Raw genomic sequence first — 5,562 nt, forward strand, 5'->3', positions numbered from 1 at the left:
CCTACAGTGTTAACACATGCCCTCTACAGTGTTGAACACATGCCCCCTACAGTGTGAACACATGCCCTCTACAGTGTGAACACATGCCCCCTACAGTGTAATGCCCTACAGTGTGAACACATGCCCTCTACAGTGTGAACACATGCCCTCTACAGTGTACATGCCCTCTACAGTGTGAACACATGCCCTCTACAGTGTGAACACATGCCCTCTACAGTGTGAACACATGCCCCCTACAGTGTGAACACATGCCCTCCACAGTGTACATGCCCTCTACAGTGTGAACACATGCCCCCTACAGTGTGAACACATGCCCTCTACAGTGTACATGCCCTCTACAGTGTGAACACATGCCCCTACAGTGTGAACACATGCCCTCTACAGTGTACATGCCCTCTACAGTGTGAACACATGCCCTCTACAGTGTGAACACATGCCCCCTACAGTGTGAACACATGCCCCCTACAGTGTGAACACATGCCCTCTACAGTGTGAACACATGCCCTCTACAGTGTACATGCCCTCTACAGTGTGAACACATGCCCTCTACAGTGTGAACACATGCCCTCTACAGTGTACATGCCCTCTACAGTGTGAACACATGCCCTCTACAGTGTGAACACATGCCCTCTACAGTGTGAACACATGCCCCCTACAGTGTGAACACATGCCCCCTACAGTGTGAACACATGCCCTCTACAGTGTGAACACATGCCCCCTACAGTGTACATGCCCTCTACAGTGTGAACACATGCCCTCTACAGTGTGAACACATGCCCTCTACAGTGTACATGCCCTCTACAGTGTGAACACATGCCCTCTACAGTGTGAACACATGCCCTCTACAGTGTGAACACATGCCCCCTACAGTGTGAACACATGCCCTCCACAGTGTACATGCCCTCTACAGTGTGAACACATGCCCCCTACAGTGTGAACACATGCCCTCTACAGTGTACATGCCCTCTACAGTGTGAACACATGCCCCCTACAGTGTGAACACATGCCCTCTACAGTGTACATGCCCTCTACAGTGTGAACACATGCCCTCTACAGTGTGAACACATGCCCCCTACAGTGTGAACACATGCCCCCTACAGTGTGAACACATGCCCTCTACAGTGTGAACACATGCCCTCTACAGTGTGAACACATGCCCTCTACAGTGTACATGCCCTCTACAGTGTGAACACATGCCCTCTACAATGCGATTGGAAGAGTAGGAGAGTGTTTATAATATGGTGCCCTTGATTAGCTTTCCTACATAAAATTTAGACACAATAATAAACACCTCCAGAGGATGCAGGAGAAATGAATCGTGCACAAGCATGTTACTTGGTATTGTAATTCAGTCATGTGCCTATACTGTGTGCCAAGCATGAGGTCACCTAGCAGTGTGCTCAAGAGGATTCAAAATGCCTAGCAATCCTTAGAAAACATTCCCCCTAATATTCAAATTTATTGCCTGGATTATTGCAATATAATCCTGATTGGTTTCTTTGCTTCTCCTCTTGCCTGTTTATATTCTAGATCCTTTAAAAATGCAGGTCACGCCCTGGCCTGTTTGGCTCAGTGGTTAGAGCGTCGACCTGCGGTCTGGAGAGACTCGGGTTCGGTTCCCGCTGAGGGCACGTACCTCGGTTGCAGTTTGTCCCCGGCCCTGGTTGGTCGTGCGGGTGGCAGCCACTCGATGTGTCCCTTTCACGTCGATGTTTCTCTCTCTCTCTCTGTTCCTCTCTCTCCCTCCCACTCTACCTGAACAAAAAATGGAAAAATGTCCTCGGGTGAGGATAATGTCCCCGGCTGGTGTGGCTCAGTGATTGAGTGTCGACCCAGGCACCAAGAGGTCACCGGTTCAATTCCTGGTCAGGGCACATGCCCAGGTAGTGGGCCAAATCCCAAGTGGGGTACATGTGGGAGGCAGCTAATCAATGTTCCTTCTCATTGATGTTTCTCTCTCTCTCTCCTTCTCTCTTTCTCTCTCTCTCTAAAATCAATAAAGGAGCCCTGGCCAGTTTGGCTCAGCGGTTAGAGCGTCGGCCTGCGGTCTGGAGAGACCCAGGTTCGGTTCCCGCTAAGGGCACGTACTTCGGTTGCAGTTTGTCCCCGGCCCTGGTTGGTCGTGCGGGTGGCAGCCACTCGATGTGTCCCTTCACGTCGATGTTTCTCACTCTCTCTCCCTTCCTCTCTCTCCCTCCCACTCTATCTGTACAAAAAATGGGAAAAAAATATCCTCGGGTGAGGATAAAAAAATAATAATAATAATAAAATCAATAAAGGAAAAAAAAATTAAATCAATAAAGAAAAAAATGTTTAATGCGAGTCAAATACTTGCAGGGTTTGCTTTCTTACTTCCTTCAACTTATCTGCTCAAATGACCTAATGAATGTCCTTAATCAATCTTTAAAATTGTAATATACCATCCAAATTCCTGATCCTCAGGAATTTTTCTCCATAGCACTTAACACTTTCTATATCATAGTTTATGTTTAATTCGTTTATTGTTACTTATCTATTTTGTTTACTGGCAGAATGTATCCCAGCACCCAGAAAAGGACCTACTATAATGTAATTGTTCAATAAATAATGAACAAAGGATATTTTTTAAAGATATATTTTAGGACTGTGACTCTGCGTTTTCTCTTTCCATGAGGCACTGAGCCACGGGCATCTCTCAGGACAGCGGGCACAAGTGCCACAAGGCTGTGGACAAGAGAAAGCCCTACCACAAGCAGCAGATACATGAGCGGGGACGCCCTGCTGCCAACACTAAGATTGGCGCCCACCACATACACACAGTGTGTGTGTAAGGAGGCAGCAGAAAGAACCATGCCTTGAGGCTAGACGTGGGCAGCTTCTCCTGGGGTCCAAGAATTGTACATGCAAAACAAGGGTCACTGATGCTGTCTGCAATGCATCCAGCAGTGAACTGGTCTGCACCAGGGCCCTAGTGAAGAACTGCATCGTGCTCATGGACAGCACACCCGGACAGACAGCGGTACGAGTCCCACTATGCACGGCCCCTGGGCCGCAAGACGGGGGCCAGGCTGACGCCTAAGGAGGAAGAGATTTTAAACAAAAGACGTTCAAAGAAAACTCAAAAGAAATATGATGAAAGGAAAAATAACGCCAACATCAGCAGTCCTCTAGAGAAACAGTTCCAGCCGGGCAAGTGTCTTGCCTGCATCCCTTCAAGACCAGGCCGATGTGACCGAGCAGCACTGGCGGTGTGCTGGAGGGCAAGACGCTGGAGTTCTAGCTGAGGAAAATCAAGGCCTGGAGAGGCAAACAAATCTTCCTCCCAACTATCTTGCCTCATGTCATAAAAGTGGTCTACAGCCTATGAAAAAAAGGTATTTTCAGAAAGGAGATATTTTTCAGAAGAAGAAGTACAACAATCAACAAAGTACAGGAAAGAGTGTATGAGGAAGATTAAAAGAGAAAGACATTAACAGGACAGGCTAGAGGTACAGACAAACAGGAGAAACAAAAGGATATTAAAGTGGTCAAACAGTGGTTATCTACTGCCTGAAATCGACTGGAGGATTTTCAACCTTGACTGAATTGACAGAGCTAAGTTAATATTTCACTTGGACTAAAAGGCATTTTTTAGTGTTACATAATGTTATGTAATTGTTTACCTTAGATGAGCAATTTTCTACCGGTGTGCTGCAAGAATTTTTAAACCATGCAATACCTGACTATTTAATCAGGGGCACTGACCTCTTTTCCCTTAGACTGTCAAATTAAAAAAAAAAAAAAAAAAAAAAAAATGACAATAGCTGTCTGGTGTGAATAAATAAAAATTATACCTATTTTTTTCGTAAATCGGCAAAAAATATACTTTTGGTGTGCTACAGAATGTTAGTAATTAGTTTGTGTGTGCCCTGAGATGAAAAAGGTTGACAATCATTGCCTTAGATAAACGTGCCACCATGTTGATGCACCTAAACTAGACTTCAGATGAAATCTCTGATATGAATTTGTGTCTTGAGCCTATTGCAGAAGAACTGGATCAGCAATGATTCAGTAATTACAAAGTAAAAATAAATAAAAGAAAGGAAATGAAAAAATGGAAAGCAAGGGAGAAAGTAGGTGAGGTGCAGGCAAAAATATTTGGACCAAAGTGCATATGGTTCTGGCACAGAAAAGAGAGAGGAAGTGGATACTGGTAAAGATAATGGAAGGCGAATGACAGATGGAGAGAAAAATTCTTGCTTGTGCTGGCTCCTCAACCTCCCTTTGTCCTTATCATCTCTGCCTATGATTATCTCACTAGAAAGCTTATGCCATTGCCACCTACTCCACCAAAACATCATGTGTCAACCAGGAAAAGCTCCAGTTATTCTAACCTCTCTCTTGGCTCTGACTTGTCAGACAGCCTTGTGCTATAAACGTGTTTACGTACCATCTTCTCACATCTGAGGTCCCTCAAGGCAGGGATCTTGTCTTCCTCATTCCAACCAGAACTAAGTTCAGTGCCTTGTACTTAGAAGCAATGCTATAAATATGTGTTGAACTGAAAACTTTGGAGACTGAAGGAAAAAAATAACAGAATAGTGTAACTGTTAAGAGCAGAAATCAGCAAATTACAGCCTTTGAGCCAAATCTTTCCCACTATCTATTTTTATAAATGGTACTGGAAACTGTCACAGACATGTATTTGCATATTGCTTATTTGATGCTGTAATGGCAGAGTTGAGTAATTGTGACAGATTGTATGGCCCACAAAACCTAAAATATTAACTCTTCGGTCCTTTATAGAAAAGGTTTGCCAATCTCTGATAAAGATGAAGTCATACAAACCTAGATGATATGAATCCTGCTCTCATCTCTTAGCACCTGACCTTGGACAAGCAACCATCTCTTTAAGCCTTTTTTTTGTTAGTCCTCACCTGAGGATATACTTCCATTGATATTTAGATGGACTGGAAGGGAGGGAAGGGGAGAGAGAGAGGGAGAGAAACATCCATGTAAGAGAGACATATCAATTGGTTGTCTCCCGCAGGACCCTGACTGGGGATGGAACTTGCAACCCCGGTACGTGCCCTTGACAGAAATTGATCCCGCAACCCTTTGGTCTGCAGGTGGATGCACTAACCACTGAGCCGGTGGCCAGGGTAAGCCCTTTTTTTTTTTTAATTTGTAAAATGAAACAGTAATAATACTACTTAATTAGTAATAAGTGACTGACAATAGACTACTGGTATTCAAGGCAATAATTCTGATCTTCCTAGTAATAGTTGCATTGTAGGGATCAACAACTTTTATACAATTTGTAAGTTAGCAACCTAATTCCCTATTATAGCTACCAATCCACTTTCAATTTAATTTTTATATTTCAGTTTAGCCAATCTTGTTTAAGTATCTATCACAGATTAGAGTCACTATTATAAAGATGAGTAATACGATGCCTCGCCGTCAGGCGGCTCTGGTTCTGTTAGGGAGTCCGGAGATAGGAACATATACCGGTGATACAATGTGATAACACCAGAAAGGATACACAAAGAGTTAGGTGAAGAAGAACTACTAAAGAAGACATTGAAGCTGAGTCTTAAATAC

General features: G+C 44.1%; 1 pseudogene; it reads left to right on the plus strand.

Moving 5' to 3' along the window:
• Window positions 1-1,328: 1,328 nt before the first annotated feature.
• On the plus strand, window positions 1,329-3,346 carry LOC118641118 (annotated as a pseudogene).
• The last annotated feature ends 2,216 nt before the right edge of the window (window positions 3,347-5,562 follow it).

Source organism: Molossus molossus, unplaced genomic scaffold (genome assembly GCF_014108415.1).
Source record: "Molossus molossus isolate mMolMol1 unplaced genomic scaffold, mMolMol1.p scaffold_m16_p_26, whole genome shotgun sequence".
In the NCBI taxonomy this organism is placed as follows: domain Eukaryota; kingdom Metazoa; phylum Chordata; class Mammalia; order Chiroptera; family Molossidae; genus Molossus; species Molossus molossus.